Source organism: Oryctolagus cuniculus, unplaced genomic scaffold (genome assembly GCF_964237555.1).
Source record: "Oryctolagus cuniculus unplaced genomic scaffold, mOryCun1.1 SCAFFOLD_66, whole genome shotgun sequence".
In the NCBI taxonomy this organism is placed as follows: Eukaryota; Metazoa; Chordata; class Mammalia; order Lagomorpha; family Leporidae; genus Oryctolagus; species Oryctolagus cuniculus.
The window spans coordinates 547,906-565,824 of NW_027208323.1; positions in this window are offsets into that span (position 1 = coordinate 547,906).

The window sequence follows — 17,919 nt, forward strand, 5'->3', positions numbered from 1 at the left end:
TCATTTCATTTATAAGCTTTCTCCATGGTGTGAAGGCTCTGATACTTTCTGAGGTTTGACTTCTCAGCAAAGGTTTTTCCACAGTCATTGCACTCATAAGGTTTCCCCCCAGTACAAATTGTCTGATGCTTTGTGAGTTTTGACTTCTCAGCAAAGGCTTTTCCACAATGATTGCATTCATAAGGTTTCTCCCCTGTGTGACTTCTCTGATGCATTTTGAGTTGTGATTTCTGGCCAAAGCTTTTTCCGCAGGCATTGCATTCATAATGCTTGTCTTCTGTGTGAATTCTCTGATGCTTTCTGAGGTTTGAATTCTGGCCTAAGGTTTTTCCACAGTAATTGCATTCATAAGGTTTCTCCCCTGTGTGAATTCTCTGATTATTTATGAGGTTTGCTTATGGCCAAAGGCTTTTCCACAGTCATTGCATTCATAAGGCATATCCCCTGTGTGAATTATCTGATGATTTATGAGGTGTGGCTTCTGGCCAAAGAGTTTTACATAGTCATTGCACTCATAAACGCTTATCCCCTGTGTGACTTCTCTGATGATTTATGAGGTTTGACTTCTGGCCCAAGGTTTTTCCACAGTCATTGCATTCATAAGGTTTCTCCCCTGTGTGACTTCTCTGATGATTTGTGAGTGTTGATTTCTGGCCAAAAGCTTTTCCACAATGATTACACTCATAAGGTTTCTCCCCTGTGTGAATTCTCTGATGATTTAGGAGGTTTGCCTTCTGGCCAAAGGATTTTCCACAGTCATTACATTCATAAGGTTTCTCACCTGTGTGAATTCTCTGATGATTTATGAGGTGTTTCTTCTGGCCAAAGAACTTCCCACAGTCATTACATTTATAAGATTTCAACCCTGTGTGAATTCTCTGATGTCTAATGAGATCTGACTTCTGGTGAGTGGTTTCTCCACAATCATTACACACATGAGGGTTTTCCACTTATATGAGTGCTGTGATGGAGGGTATGGCAGAATTTAATACTGAATGACTTCCCACAAGGTTTACATGCATAGGATTTCTTCCTTATATTTGGTCTATGATTCAGTCTAACATGTGATTGGTAAATAACAGGTTCCACAGGCCCAATATACTTATAAACGTTCTCTCTTTTGGGACTTTGTTGATGTATACTGAGGTTAGAATTCTTATGGAAATCTTGTACTATTTGAGTTGTCTTGCCAATAGTGGCAATTGACTTATTACAGGTTTCTACCATAAAAAGCTTCTCAGATTCACAGAATATATTCTTGCTTTTGAAGACTTTCCCTTGTCCAATTTGTTCAAGTGCCTGCTCCATGGTCTGAATATTGTGCTGTTGATTAAGAGGTTCACAGAACTGGAGAGTGTTCCCAGGTACCTTAGTAGCACAAAATTTCTCTCCAGCTTGTAGTTGATCAGGCCCACAATGGGGACACATATTGTGACATATACTGCATTTTTCAGGTTTTATTCCTGAATAGTTTCTCTTTTTGATGCTCAGTTTTGGAATATGGCTTATACTTAAATTAAGTGTTTTTCTGAATTCAACTCCCTTGGGAGTTAATGTCTTATTATTTGTCATAACATCCTGATTCAGATTTTTCTCCAGACTGTTCCGGTTGGTCTTAATCAGTTCATCCAGTTTCATGGCAACTGAAGTGAGGAAAAAAATGATGTCACTACATCAAATATAATTGTTTCTTCTAGCATACTCGTGTAAAAGGAATGAAGTTACTTGTATTTAAGAGGGATAAGATGTTAGGAAAAGTTCTGCATTTGTGCCTCCTCACACAGGGCACCAAAATGTTAGGAAAAGAGTTGTAGAATAGAGGAGAAAGTGTATGAATTTACAGCCAGACAGAATTTATTCAGAGAAAATTAATCTACAGAGGTGGGTGACCAACTGCCTGTCTGTACAAGATGGAGCATGAAGGCCCCAATTCCCAGGGGCCAGACCTTTTTAAGGAGGGCTAAGGCTGGGCATGAGGGTAGGGGGCAGCAGTGGAGGGGAATTCCAGGAACTGGGTGGGGGCCTTAGGAACCTGGAAAATAATGCAGGGTGGGGTATGAAGGCAATAGGCTGTGAGACCCAATTGAGTTTCAAGGGCAAGGAATACATTCCAAAGTTTATCTACTTTGGGCAATGAGGGAGAATGGCTCAGGCTTATATCCTCATTCCATCATAAGATTTTCAAAAAATGATTAGAAGATACATATTTATGAATATACAGGTTTTCTCCATTATACATTAATATATTAAATTGTATCCATAGATTTTCCAATGTTCATCCATGATCCTGTTTACTACCAGAATTTTTTCCAAGTATGATTGAATGGTTTTTGTGGTAAGATGTCTTAAGTCACTGCTTGGGATGCCTGTATCTCAAAACAGTGCCAGTTTAAGCCGAGGCTACTCTGCTTCCAATACAGCTCTGAGATAATAGATACTGGAAAGCAGCAGATAATGGTTCATGTGCTTGGGACCCTGTGATAGAGATGAGTAGGTGAAATTCCAGGCTTCTGGCTTCAGATTAGTCATAACTGTTGATAGTATTTGGGGAGAGAGTTAATATAAAATCTATTCCTCACTGTTTCTCTCTCACTTTCTACTTTCACTAAAATGAATAAGACTTCACAGAATGGACTAATATTTGATAAATATATTCACCTGTAATCTAGAAACCAATTTTTCCCTGTCCATTTTTTCAGTTCATTTTTAATGTATTTTTATTTCTTTATTTATTTGTGAGAGTTAGACTGTGAGAGACAGAGACAAAGATCTTCCTTCCATTGGCTCACCCCTCAAATGGCAAATATGCTTGGAACTATGCCAATCCAAATCCAGGAGCCAGGTGCTTCCTCCTTATCTCCATTGTAGGTGCAGGGGCCCAAGCATTTGGGCCATCCTCCACTGCCCTCCTGGGCCACAGCAGAGAGCTAGACTGGAAGAGGAGCAACCAGGACTAGAACCTGGGGCCCATATGGGATGCTGGTGCTGCAGGGGAAGGATTAACCAAGTGAGCCATGGCGCCAGCCCCTTTTTCAATTCATTTTTAGAAAAATTGTGGGTTTTGTACTTCTGTGATATTTCAACCATAAATATGGGGAAGTTTTACTAGATCATTTCCTTGAAGGTAAAGAGTGAAATGTGTCTATACTCTAAGCAGGATCACATTCATTGGACAAGATTTGAACATGTGGTTGTCTTGTGTTCTGTCTTCCCAGGCAAACAGCATTTGTGGGATTTTTTGATGAAAATCTCTGTTTTATCTGCACTCTTACAGTTTCCCCATATTTCTAAGGAAACCTGACATCCTAATCTTCTTAGAACTACAACAGTTACAGAAAGTCCCAATATACCACCTTGGCTATGCATTCTCACCAGTTGAAATAATTTGTTTCTGCAACCCAGAGTCTGCTCAATTATTGAAAATTGATTCCTAACTCATTGTGAAGACGTCAGCCCTGGTTACCTCCTCTTGTTTCTTTCTATAAACACTCCTCTGTGATAATTTGAGTTTCTGGAGGTTTTTGATCAGTTGTTGATTTTCACAGAAAACTTCATTTCCTTTGCCTTTACCAGAGATACTGATCTCCATAGATACTGTAGAATGTCTGTGTCTGAATCACAGGACCAGCTGTCTTCAGGAGTAAGACTTGGGAAAAACTCATGGAAAGAACACCAGTCAATATCTGTTGCACTGCTTCTACTTTGGCCTCCCTGCCCGTTATGTACACACTGACCTGGTAGGCATTATTTCCCCATCCAGGGCTCTGCTCCTTGCTCCAACTTGAAGATCAAGTCAGGTTTGGTCCTGCAGTGCCCTACTAATGGAAACAACATAGACTTTGTGAAATCACTATCTTGGGTTAATGAAAGGAGTACAGCTTGGTCCAGGAGCTATGCAACAAATGTTCCAATGTGAAATCCTTCCCAGGTGGTAGATATTCAGATTCTTCATGGACTCAAATTCTATACCTGTCCCTCATTCAACTTTATGAATAGTGCTCACTTAGTTGTCAAATAGCAAGAAAATGTTACCATTGGGCATGCGATGAGTGTCACTCACCCAGGGAGAACAGGCTGCTGTAGGTCTCCAGCATTACATCCCTGTACAGGATTTTCTGAGCTTGGTTCATGTTCTGCCATTCCTCCCAGGTAAAGTACACAGCCAGGTCTTCAAATGCTATCATCCCCTGTGACAGAACACTCCTGGTCAACATGTCAACTCTGTCACCTAACAAACAATGGCAGTTGTATATCTTCTACATGGGTATGGATGAAGAAGCAAGAATGCCATTTCATTTCAGATTTGTGAGCATTTGGGCAGCCACACAGAAGCATTCAACAGGGGATCAAACCTATGGTATAAAGGCTGTGAAAATTGCCCAAGCTGGAGGGAAACAGGAATTTCTGTTCACAAAGGCCAGACTATATCAAGGGCAATTGCACAGTAGGCTGAAAGGGGGACAAGAGTCACTCTGGAATGAGCAATGTTCAGAAGAATGTAGAAGTATTCAGGGAAAAAGACAAGAAACCATCTGGGAAGTTATGCAGGGATTTGCAATTATGGCAGAAAAAAAATTTTTTAAAAGAGACAGTAGGCATTTAACTTAGTGTTTATGATGCCAGCTCAGATACTCTCTCTCTGCATCAAATTTCCAAAGTTGGATTTCAGTGCCAGCTCCAGTTTCCAGCTCCCAGCTAATGCAGACCAGGGGAAGCAATGGTGATGCCAACCAAGAGGGAGGCCTAGATTCCATTCCTGACTCTTGGCTTCAGTTGTGCCCCACCTCTGCTTGATATTTTTATTTAGGCAGTGAAGAAGTGCATGGGAGCTCTCTAGATTTCTCTCACTGCATCAATTTCTTTCTCTATCAGGCTCATAAATATTTTAAGTAAGGGAGGAGATTCAAGAAAGAATAGAAAGTAGCTTTTGCTTTTTCTATAATTATTCTACTCATAAACATTTAAAGAACTGAAATAACATGATAACAAATTAAAGTAAAAGCTATGGAGTTATTTACCCAAGAACAGAACCTGAGAAATTCTGTACTGTAATCTGCATTTGTGACTGAGGGAAATACAGAGAGCTTTGTTTGAGAACCTGCAGTAGGCACCAGCATTGTGGTACAGCAGGTAAGTCTCCACCTGCAATTCAGGCATCCCATGTGGACAGACAATTTGAGTCCTTAGTACTCCACTTCCAATTGAGTTCCCTGCTAAAGTGGCTGAAAGAGCAGTGAAAGATGGCCTGAGTATTTGGGCCAATTCCACAAATATGGGAGACCCAGATAGAGTTCCAGACTCCTGGCTTTGGCCTGGCCAACCATTGTGGCCATTTGTTGAATGAACCAGCAGATGGAAGATATCTCTTTCTCACTACCCATCTCTCCCTATCTCTATTACTCTGCCTTTCAAATAAGTTAATAAATAAACCTTGGGGCTGGCACTGTGGCACAGCAGGCTAATGCCCTGGCCTAAAGCACCAGCATCCCATATGGGCACCGTTTCAAGACCCAGCTGCTCTACTTTTGATCCAGCTCTCTGCTATGACCTGGGAAAGCAGTAGAAGAAGGCCCATGGATTTGGGCCTTTGTAGCTGTGTGGGAGACCCAGAAAAACCTCCTGGCTCCTGGCTTTAGATGGGTGCAGCCCGGCCAGTGCAGCCAATTGGAGAGTGAAATGTTGAATGAAAGATCTCTCCTCTCTCTCTTTCTCTCTGCCTCTCCTCTCTCTGTGTAACTCTTTCAAATAAATAAATTGTTAAATACAATCTTAAAACGTGAAAGAACATGCAGTAGATTATTTTCCCCACAGTGTTCTTACTCTAGCTGGGAATCAAGTTCATCTCCTCAAACTATTAAGGACTGCATTACTCTAACAATTAAAAAAATAAATGCGGCTGGCCCCGCGGCTCACTAGGCTAATCCTCCGCCTGTGGCGCTGGCACACTTGGTTCTAGTCCCAGTCAGGGTGCCAGATTCTGTCCCAGTTGCCCCTCTTCCAGGCCAGCTCTCTGCTGTGACCAGGGAGTGCAGTGGAGGATGGCCCAAGTCCTTGGGCCGTGCACCCCATGGGAGACCAGGATAAGTACCTGGTTCCTGCCATCAGATCAGCACAGTGTGCCAGCTGCAGTGCACCGGCCATGGTGGCCATTGGAGGGTGAACCAACGGCAAAGGAAGACCTTTCTCTCTGTCTCTCTCTCTCTCTCACTGTCCACTCTGCCTGTCAAAAAAAATAATAAATGTCACTGATTTGTGGTTTAGCCCTAGGTAAGTAATTCTCTTGCAGAATGCTAAGTGTTTATTTCCAGGGTGGAACTAAAACACTGCCCACTACATCTTCTGTATAACACTAAAGAATGTGTTGGACATTATGACCCCAAAATTTAGAATATTGTCCTTGACTTCAATTGAAATCATATAACAAATATATATTTTGCTATGGCAACAGAAAATGAGAGATGACATTGCCTTTTCTTGGATAAATGCAATGATTGATAGTCATGACAAATTCATCATACATCTTGTTTCTATATATTCCCTGAGAATAAAATTTACCTTCCTACATCCATTTTCATTAATAAATTATTATAAATCTAAAAACAAAACAGACAGAAAGCTGGGAATAATTAAGAAAACCACTTACAGGGGCCAGTGCTATCACACAGTGGGTTAAAGCCCCAGCCCGCAGAACCAGCACCAGATATTAATTCCCACCAAATCAGGTGTGAGTGCGATTTTCAGGTGAATTCAATCAGAATTCCACAGCCATTCAGCTGGGAGGGGTGGATGAATCCAGAAACAGCCAGTTTACATGGGACTAAATCAAGCCTAATATCACAAAGGACTTTTGCATTTCTTTGGCTTTTTTCACATTTGTCTTATTTATCATGATTTGTAATAAATTTTCTGATGTGAGCTTTAGTTTTGAGACTGGAATATGGAGTTCAGGGCCCCGGAGGAATGGTCTCTTTCAATCAGGGCACAGATGTTGGCTTGCTCCAATTCTGGCTTGCTGTCATTGTTTTGGGTGCCTCAGCCGATTTGTGGTTTTGAGCAGCAATTTTCTAAATATTTTCTTGGTCTGAGTTTCTTTTGCCTTCTTCCATCCCAAATTTTGTATTCTGACGCAGTACAAACAAGAAGTTAGACAGAGGATCCATTATGAAATAAAAAACACAATAAATTGGCCTTTCAGGCTTAGAAATCTACAGGCAGGATGACCAAGATGAATTTTTGTGTTTTGGAAAATGAAATGGAACCAATTTGCTGTGGGGACAGATATTAATTCCCTCCAAATCGAGTTTGACTGCGATTTTCAGGTTAATTCCATCAGAATTCCACAGCCAGTCAGCTGGGAGGGGTGGATGTATCCAGAAACAGCTGGTTTCCTTGTGACTAAATCAAGTCCAATATCACCAAGGACTCTTGCATTTCTTTGGCTTTTTTCACAGTTTTCTTATTTATCATGATTTGTAATGAATTTTCTGATGTGAGCTTTGGTTTGGAGGCTGGAATAAGGAGTTCAGGGTACAGCAGGAATCGTCTTTTTGAATCAGGGCACAGCTGTTGGCTTGCTCCAATTCTGGCTTTCTGTCACTGTTTTGTGTGCCTCTGCTAATTTTGGTTTCTTATGCAGCAATTTTCTAAATGTTTTCTGGGTCTGATTTGGTTTTGCCTTCTTCCTCCCCAGATTTTGTATTCTGATGCAATACAAACAAAAGTTCAGACAGAGTAGCTAGTAAGAAATAAAAAAAAAAAAAAACAAATTGGTGTTTCATGCTTAGAAATTTACAGGCAACGCAACCAACATGAGTTTTTGTGGTTTGGAAAAAGAAATGGAACCCTTTTACTGAGGGGACAGATATTAATTCCCTCCAAATCAAGTGGGAGTGGGATTTTCAGGTGAATTCAATCAGAATTCCACAGCCAGTCAGCTGGGAGGGGTGGATGAATCCAGAAACAGCCGGTTTCCTTGTGACTAAATCAAGCTGCTGCTCCCTGTGGACTTGTCCTCCTCAGCCTCTGACTAGAGCACAGCCACCTCTCCAATGCTGACATCCTCTGACACATGTTTCACTCTTATGTTCTCTCTAAACTGCAGACTCTTGGGCAACATAAGTAAATCTAATGCATCAACTTGCATAGACACACACACCGGAGGACTCCAGAGTCTTGGATTTCAGGTTGTAATTAACTTTCCTTTTCAGAGGACTGGTGAAAAACAAGTCTGGAAGCCAGGGTGTAGCCTTGTGGTTCAGATGCCTGTGTCCCACATGGGAGATTTTGGGTTTGGTTCCAGTCCCTGCCTCCAACTTCCTGATAATGCAGACCATGGAGCTAGTAACTGATGGCTCAGATGATTGGGTTCCCTGCTCCTGGGACAGCCCTGACCACTGTGGATATTTCAGCAGTGAACTAGAGGGTGAATGCCACTTCTCTGTCTCCTTGTTCATTTCTTTGCATCTCAAATTAAAAAACAAATCAAGTATGTTTGTATCATCCATTAAAATAACTTCCTCAATGGAAAAAAAGAGTTTCATTGTTAAATTTGGGGAAAAATAATGCTTCTTGGTTGTAAATGATATATGAATAATGCATAACTGTACATCAGACTTCCATTGTGGACAAGGAAGAGAAAGATGGAAGCAATAATTTTTACTTCTGGCTTTGGTACTTGTCATGTAACCTTGAAAAATTCATTTAAACTCATGGGGCCTGAGCGTCCTTAAAATTACAGGCTCATCTAGTTGAGGCAGGTGGTGTAAGGGGAGGTGGCAGGAAGCTGAGAGCTTTCCTTGTTTCTGTGCCAACAGAGCTAAGTGACATTAGCAAGTCATTTGACCCCTCTGGATCTTCCTCCCTTGTGAGATAAGATTGTCTTTATAGTTAAAGGATTTATTCTACACAGTCCTATCTTATGGTAAGGTTCACATGACTGTGAAGTGTTTTATAAACTGGCAGTGCAATAATCAAGTTGGCACTGAAGATGAAATGCTAAACAGCATAGAAATTCTAAAGCTTGTAGTTCTATGAGGAGCTACACAGAAACATTCAAGTTCATGGGCATTTTTAAATTTAAAAACAGAATCATTGAATCACTGTTCAGAATCAGTATAGTTGCTAAAATTCTTATTTATAATCACTGAGATTGGCAGTGTAATTACTGATAGCATACTCCTAGTGTTGTATATTTTAGTTTATACAATACTTAGACTATATAAAATATAGGTAGCATGGGAAGTGCGATACACAGCAGTCTTGTAGAATGGCAGATGTCCTAAACAGCACTCTGGCCTCAGAATCAGCCCTTAAGGCACTCAGATCTAGCTGAAGAGCCCAAGAGTATTTTAGGTATGGAAAGCCACTCTGGCAAAAAAGAAAAAATAGGACCTAAATAAAAGATCTCTGTGAGTGAGATCCCAGTAGAAAGAACGGGCCATCAAAGAAGGAGGTACCTTTCTCTGAAGGGAGGAGAGAACTTCCACTTTGACTATGACCTTGTCTAAATAAGATGGAAGTCAGTGAACTCAAGAGGCTTCCATAGCCTTGGCAACTCATGACTAGAGCCCAGGGATATTTCTGATGCCATAAACAAGAGTGTCAGATTGTTCAGTCAACAACAGGAATCACTGTGTGCTTACTCCTTTTGTGGGATCTCTGTCCTTAATGTGTTGTCCAATGTGAAGTAATGCTATAACTAGTACTCAAACAGTATTTTACACTTTATGTTCTGTGTGCTGCAAACTGATGAAAACTTAATATAAACTAAATCGATCTTCTTTGTATAAAGATGATTGAAAAAGAATCTTGATGTAAATGGAATGGGAGAGGGAGTGGGAGATGGGCGGGGTGCTGGTGGGAGGGGAGTTAAGGGGGGAAGCCTTTGTAATCCATACACTGTACTTTGGAAAATTATATTCACTAAATAAAAGTTTAAAAATATTAAAAAATAAAAATATAGGTAGCAATATTTAATGCTTCTCTTACTGTTCCTGGATTGGATTATAGCATACATTAATAAACCTTTTTTAAAGATTTATTTATTTATTTATTTGAAAGACAGCATTATTGAGAGTGACACATCAATAGAGATGATCTGTCTGCTGTTTTAATCCCCACGTGGCTGCAAGCAGCTGCAGCTGGGCTAATCCAAAGCCCGGTGCTTCTTCCAGGTCTCCCACATGGATTCAGGCACCCAAGTATTTGGGCCACCTCCTGCTGCTTTCCCCAGCACATTAGCAGGGAGCTAGATTAGAAGCAGAGCAGCTGGGACATGAACCAGTGCCCATAGGGGATGCCAGCACTGCAGGTGGTGGCTTTACCTTATATGCAACAGCACCAGCTACAGCCTATTCATTTTAAATTAATAACTAAAGATTATCTGCTGTTCAGCCTCCAGGCTTTGGCTTGGCCCAGCCTCTGCTGTTGTGGACATTTGGGGAGTGAACCAGAGGTTGAAAGATCTCTCTTCTTATGTCTCTCCCTCTCTAACCTTGCCTTTCAAATAAATAAATGAGTCTTTGAAATAAAAATACATGCATACATACACAGACACACACACACACACACACACGGTACCAACATGGTGGGTAAAGCCATGGCCTGCTGTGCCAGCATCCCATATGGGTGCTGATTCAAGTCCCAGCTGCTCCACTTCCAATCTAGCTTCCTGCTAATGTGCCTGGGAAAGCATCAGAAGGTGGCCCAAGTGCTTGAACCACTGCATTCATGTGGGAGGCCTGGAAGAAGCACCTGGCTTTAGATTGGCTCAGCTGAGGCCAATTTGGGAAGTGAACCAGCAGATGCAAGATCTGTCTCTACCCCTTCTCTATAACTCTGCCTTTCAAATAAATAATAGATTTTTAAAATGGGGGAAAAGGGCAGTTTTGTTGCCTTCCCTTTACCTAGAGTAACATAATCAAAATCTGTTAGGCAAATGAATAAGGGAAATTCTGAGATCATGTATTGACCACAGAAGAGAATGGATTCCTTGTGCATTTTCTGCAAGCCCATGCTAGTTGGAACCAAGGGAAGCATAACAAAAAAGGGGAGGCCTATATCCCTCTTATTTGTCTTCTTTGTTCATTGGAGCAGTGGAGAGTTGAGTAATGTAATATTGGTGTTTGTCTCCATACAGTTCATGTCTATTTAGCTGGTTCTTTTTATTTGCATTTCTTTTTTATTTATTTTAAGAGATTTATTTGAAAGGCATAGAGACAGGGGTCTTCGATCTGCTGGTTTGATTCCCCAATGTTTGGGTGAGGCTGAAGGCCCATGAGCCCCCTCCCATCTCCCATGTCCTGTGGGGTCCAACCACCTGTCCATCACCACTGCACTCGTTGGCTGGAGTGGGAGAGGAAGTAGGGCATCATGGAATGGAACTGGTGCCCATGATGCGGGCCCTGCAGGCTGTGGTTGCACCCCCATGCCACGGTGCCGTCCTCAAAAAACCTTTCTTTAAAGTGGAATTAGGGGTAAAAATGGTCTGAGTTGAATGTGCGTTTCTGTTGTGAGAGAGGCTGAGGCTCCGTGGGTGCCTGGGGGCCAACAGGAACACCTGAAGCCTTGGCCCCCAGGTCCCGGTGTCTCCCCTCTGCTTCTGCCCTGCCTTCAGGCCCGGCCCAGGCTCCAGTTGTGCCTCAGGGATTTCAGCACCAAACTGGTCACTTTAGGTCACTTTGTGATGCCTGACTTCTGCCCAAAGAAGGAAGCAAGAAGGGGCCCAGCAGGCTTCCCCCGACCTCTGGAGCCCCGAGCCATGGTGCCGGCCCACGACCCTGGGAGCCCGTGATGATTCTGGACCAGCCATTGGGACCCACGACCCCTGACCCCAGGCTCCAACCCCTTCGAGGTCACCACTGCAGCCTCCTATTTAGCTGGTTCTTAATCCTCAAGAAGGGATTTAGGTCAATGTTCTATTCTCATTAAAGACCTTTATGTTTAATTAAAGATTCTGTTAGTAATTTTAACCCTGGGTCATTCTAAAGATGTGCTGTGACTTAGGTTTAGAAAAGAGCATCTTCCTTGCCACCCTCATCTCAGCTCTGGGGGCTGTCAGTTCTCCCTGCACAGATTCAGTAATGCATGCTTCTTCTCTACTACAAAGATCTTATGTTGGTCATATTTCCAGTTACCAAAATCAAATCAACTCACACCTGGACTCTGAGTATTCAATGACATTAGTTATCAAAATAAATGTATTCAAATATTCAAAGACCACTTCAAAGCTTAACTGCCTTCAAGAGTGTTTGGCACTTGGAACAGCCACTGTGGTTTTCTACACATGAGTACTCACTATTTTATATACCACTTAACAATTCAAACATCACTTCAGCTTCAGCAATACACAACAATAGAATGGATGATTCTACATAATAAACATGTTACATTAGTTTGGACTTAAAAACTAGAACTAAAACCATGCGGCAACATGGATGGATTTAAGGAAAGATGTAGAGCTAGGTAGCTAAGGCTACAGAATCCCAGACCTATTGATTTTAAGTGAGTCTGGAACAACAGCATTCCATTGCATTATCTTCCATCTCAGAGTCCTGCTTTTCCAGTGAGACCCACCCCACTCAGACCACGTATTTCCTGCCTGTGTCTTCACGGTGGTGGAAGCTGTTCTCATACAGGCATCTCCTGGACAGTCACCAGCTTCCTGATTTACTACCTGAACTGGAATCCCCAGTTGCGACATATATTTCCCAAACACCCAGGCTGAACTGAATGTTCGTCTCTGGCAGTCAAAAACTTCTGCCTTAGGAAACAGAACATGTCCTCTACTCTGGGGCTCCTTTTTCTTCTCATGGGGTTCTGTGGTGATCTGTGGTTTTCAACACAAGTCCTGGGAGCATTCTGACACAAAAGAAAGACCAGGGATAAGAGTTCTTTCTGGGGGCTGGTGTTGTGGCATAGCAAGTTACACTGCTGCCTGCAGCACTAACATCCCACATGAATGCTGGTTTGACTCCCAGCTGCTCTTCTTCTTCCACAACTCCTTGCTAGGTAAAGCAGCAGAGAATGGCCCAAGCGCTTGGTCCTCTGCCCCCACATGGGAGACCTGGAGGAAGCTGCTGGCTTCAACCTGGCCCAGCCCTGGCCATTGTGGCCATTTAGGGAGTGAGTCAGCAGATGGACCGCTGTCTTTCCCTCTCTTTTTCTCTCTGTAACTCTGCCTTGCAAAAAAATACAACTTCAGAAAGTTATTCTCCATCAAGCAATACACCCTTTTCCAGGGAGTTGTAAAGCTGGGAGTCATAGCTTCTTGTATATTTTGGATAATAAGAGTTTTGGTTTGAAAGCATGTTCATCTGAAACAAAGATCACTCATTATCCTTTGTTAGAGAAGGGGGCTCTGCTCTTGGAAAGTGAAAATCAGAAGTGGTAATGTGTGATGAGCTCCACCTGCCAGGTCTGGGGAGACTTATTTGAAAGACAGGACACCAGGAGAGGAAGCTTTTCAGATTCCCTGGCCCTTGCTTTAGTCTTATGTCTTTACTTCTTTTGTTGCTTCTTGATGTCAAAAGTGTACACTTTATGCTGAAATGAGGAATTGTGTCTAACCTCTTTTGGGCCTTTTTCTAAGCAGAATGTATATATTTTTCTTGAATATAAGGATAGCTTCTGGGGTGGGTGGATTTTTTTGGAAGTTTTCACAAGCTAGCCAGTAGCCTATATTTGCTTCACAGAATTCAGTTTTTAGAAAAGCCTCCAATACAGCCAGACCATCTGTAGGTAGGGAAGAGCAGGCAGAAAAATAAAAAGAAACATGAGGAATATGAGGAAGCTAATGATCAAATAATCCCTTGTGCTTTTCTAGTACTAGGATTAGCTATTCTCGTTTTTACTCATTCCTGTAATCCTGCGGATTTAGCTCTTTAAAGACAAAGATGCCTGTAGGCAAAATACTTCATTGGTTCCATACTACTAAAACAGAAATACTTCAGTTTGTTTTAGTGCCAAAAATGTATTTACAGGAGAGGCATAAATCCTCAGGGAACTAAGTTTCTTGCAAACACTGCATGCAATGAAAAGCATCCTCAGCCTCAACCAAGAGCACTGCCATTGCAGAGCTGAAGGCTGATTTATCTTCCCCACCTGGTATGAATATGCTGCGAAATAAACAGAGATAAACAGACCTTCTAGGTTAAGTCAAATTCTGCCTGGTGAGCTGCTCATTTGAGGACACAGCCTTTCTGCACTCTTGTGATACTTGCAATGGATTCAATTCAAGCCTAATTCACAATTGCTGGCCAGCAGCTCCTGGAATGCTTCTGACCACAACAGTGCCTCCTTCAGGGAAGGTCTGCAAGAGCAGTTCTCTAATGAGTTGTGCTCAGAGCAGTTCCCCTCCCAGCTCAGCAGTGAGCTCTTCAGATTGCAAACACAGGAATCTCAACTTACTTGATGAAAGCTTGCTACCTGCTTTTCTTGCCAATTGTGGCCTTCCCAGGAATGGTGGAGTTTTGCCATAGGTAGCTCAACCCAGTCTTCAATACTCTTATTCTTACAAAAAAAAAAAAAAAAAAAAAAGACAATTCACTAAGTGGTCATCCTTGAATACACTACTGAGCCTGAATGCATTTTTACCAAATAAAGTTGCCCAATAGCTATAAACCAAAAGCCAACAACAGGCTTGCCCATCTAATATTACACTCAGCCCCGAAGTACTGAGCAGTTTCATCAGTTCCTCAGAATGTAACTACGCTGTGAGGACTACAGATAGGGATACCCAAATTTTAATTATCAATACACTGCACAGCTAATAAAGCAGATGCTGTCTCTGGCCCACAAAAGGAGACAGTTTCCCTGCAAGGTTAACCGCAATCGGGAGACATTTTGCACCTGATGGAACCCACAGCGGGACTGCTTTGAGCCAGCTCCTCTCCTTCCCTTTCCACTTTCGGTCCAGGATGGGACAGAGACCATGCACAGGAGGTGCCACCAGTCACCCATTTCCCCCTGTCCACCTGCAATGCTCCTGGGAGGCAGATGTTGCAGAACAGTGATTTGTTCCATGATTGTCACGGTGTGAGATCATCCCACCATGAGAAAATGACCATGGACTCCAATGAGATATCAACCACAGAAGCACTGCCACCAACAGCAGTGCAGGAGGGTGGATGATGGAAGGCACAACATGGCCAGGATCCCTAGGGACCCCGCAGGACTCTGCTGCCCTGGATGCCTACAGCAGGCAGCTGCACGAGCGCCCAGTGCACCTCCAGCACCCTTCTACCAAACCCTTCCCCCGTCTGCCCATGCAGACCACACAGATGCTGTGTCAGTGAGTAAATTAGCGCTGTGCACTAGGTTGTCCTGCTGAGACTTGGCCTTCATTACTTCCCCAAGTGCAGCACGTGCTGCAAGCCTCAGCCAGCAGGGCTGGCGGGAGAGGTGAGCAGTCGTACTCACCAGGTCTGTCTCTTCTTCTCCTGCCCCTCCTGACTCAGGGGCCACCGATGGCATTTTAGCCCCAAGGCACGAAACGGGACGGCCAAGAACCTAACACCACCCATGTCACGCGCACACACTGCAACTACCAGCTGCCCACCAATGACCACCGACTTTATAGCCAGCCTGGCATGGGGCGGGTCTTGCAGCACTGGTCCTGCCTCAGGGCAGCAAAGATTGTCCTGAGGCCCCCTGCTGGACTGAGCCTGAACTGCCCTGCAGCAGATTCTGGAAGCAAGAGAGCTCCTGATGGCTGAGGCCCTGGCTCAGAGTACACTTAGAGAGACCCTATGCCTGGCAAGGGCACCGGGGCCCTGGACTTTCCCAGGCTGCAGTCCTAGGGTGGAGGCTGGCTCGGCCCTTCCTTCCTCAGCCATGCCCGCAGGTGGAGCAGGGTTCCCATGGGGCATCTTCCTTCGTGGGAGAGCGGGTAAACCCCAAATGCCATGACTCCCGGTGCCGGGTGCTGGCCTGCAGCCTTCCGGGAGGGAGTAGGTGACAGTGACTTTGTGGGGAGGTGACACTTGAGCTGGGCCTGTATTTTTGGGTTAGTTCTAGATGCACATCCCAGTCACCTGGACCTGCGGGTCTGCTGCAGGCCTCCTGGAGGCTCTGGGAGCTGGGCGTCCTGGTGGCAAGGGCAGGAGGGTGGGAGGTCGAGGCGCTGAGCTCCCACTGGGTGCACCAGGCACTTTGGAGCTGTTCAGAGTAAGGAGTCGAGGTCACCTCCTGAACCACTCCTGGTTCCAAACTCCTGGTTTGGGATTTGCCAGAACCCTGAAGTAGGGGTGTGGTGGGGGTGGTAGTGGTTGGCTTCAATGCACTGTATTTGTGAATTCTTCAAACACAGCTTCTCCCTACTCCTGCAGGCTTTCAAGTGATTGACGAGGACAGAGTCCCTCCACTGCAAAGTGACTGAAGTTTGGAAACTACGTCCAGAACTTCACAATGTGTATTCAGGTGGTCATCCTTGAGGCCTGCAGGTGGACAGCAAGAGCAACAGTAAGATATTAATTACTGTAGATACTCTCCTTTCTTTCCGGTAGACCCACCAAAAGAGAATGGGAGATGAGTACTTGAACATTGGAACCAGTCAGCATGTTAGGGTGAGCTGCCAGTACTTGGAGCTCAGGAGTGGACATGGAGAGCAAAACATGCATTGTTACTAAAGAGGACAGTTAGGCATTTTACTGTGAAAAGGGAAATCATTTAGATGTGAGCAAGACACCTTAAGTAAATGTCTGTATATTTATTTTTGTTTATTTGCAAGGCAGAGAGAGCCCTTCCATTTACTGCTCATTCCTCAAATGTCTGCACCAACCAGAGCTGGGTCAGGCTGAAGCCAGGAACTCAGTGTGGGTCCCCTACACAGGTGGCAGGGACTCAAGTACTTGAGCCATCAGCTGCTGCCTCCCAGGGTTCTGTTAGCAGGAAGCCAGAAGCAGAAGCAGGGCTAGGGCCTGGGCATTCTGACTGGGATGTGGAAGGCTTTACCACTATGCCAAACACATGCTCCAGTAAGCTGTTTCAACACGTTTGCAAAATGTAAGAATGTGGTTTTAAATATATGCTCTTCATCTTAAAAATTTGCATAATCTTATATTCAGTTTCATATGATTCAATACTTATTATTAAATACAAGTAACATTTAGACACATGCTTTCCTCACCAATACAAACCTCAGTAATTTTTTCACTTAGAACCTTGAATATTAGCATTCATTCAGACTGAAGTTCACTCATAGGCTGGGAATTCTGACAAAGAGACAGTAGGGAAAAAAATCTAGATGTGTAGCTGATACCTAGTAAGATTCTGAACCTGACTGATAGAATCTCAGTAACTGTTCAGAGAGTCACTTCATACCTCTCCCCTCTGTAATGAGAAGACTGTGTCCTTTGGCCACTTTCACATGATGTTATGTAAATCTAACCTGAAAAGCCTTTTATAAATTCTGAAGTACCATACAGAAGCATATTATGCATTTCCATATGTGTGAAAAAAGGCAATGTCAAAGGCATAGCTATTCCAGAGAGAAGTTAGGAGGATTAGCTCAGTTTGTAAATGTGTAAGTACCATTAAATATCTACATATTTGAAATAGATTTATAGAGTGTGGAGTTCATGATAGATATTGAATAAATGCACTCTGGATAATAAGCAAATATCAGAAATAATGCCACACCCATCATTGTTTAAACTCTTCAGACAGCTCCGTGCCAGGGAAGTGCAGTGATCCCTGTAAATTAACAAAAATCAATCTGTGTATACCCATGGAAGCCACTGGTTTATATGCAGCCTATACTAGAGGTTTTTGTGTTTAGTAAAATTACTTGATTTTTTAATGAATGCTTTCAGACTGATACCTGATGCTGAGTGGCAGACAATTTTTTCTGAAAAGTATGTGGTTGAGAAATATAAATATAAATCAGTTTATAATTTTTGTGTCTGAATATTTTTATGCATT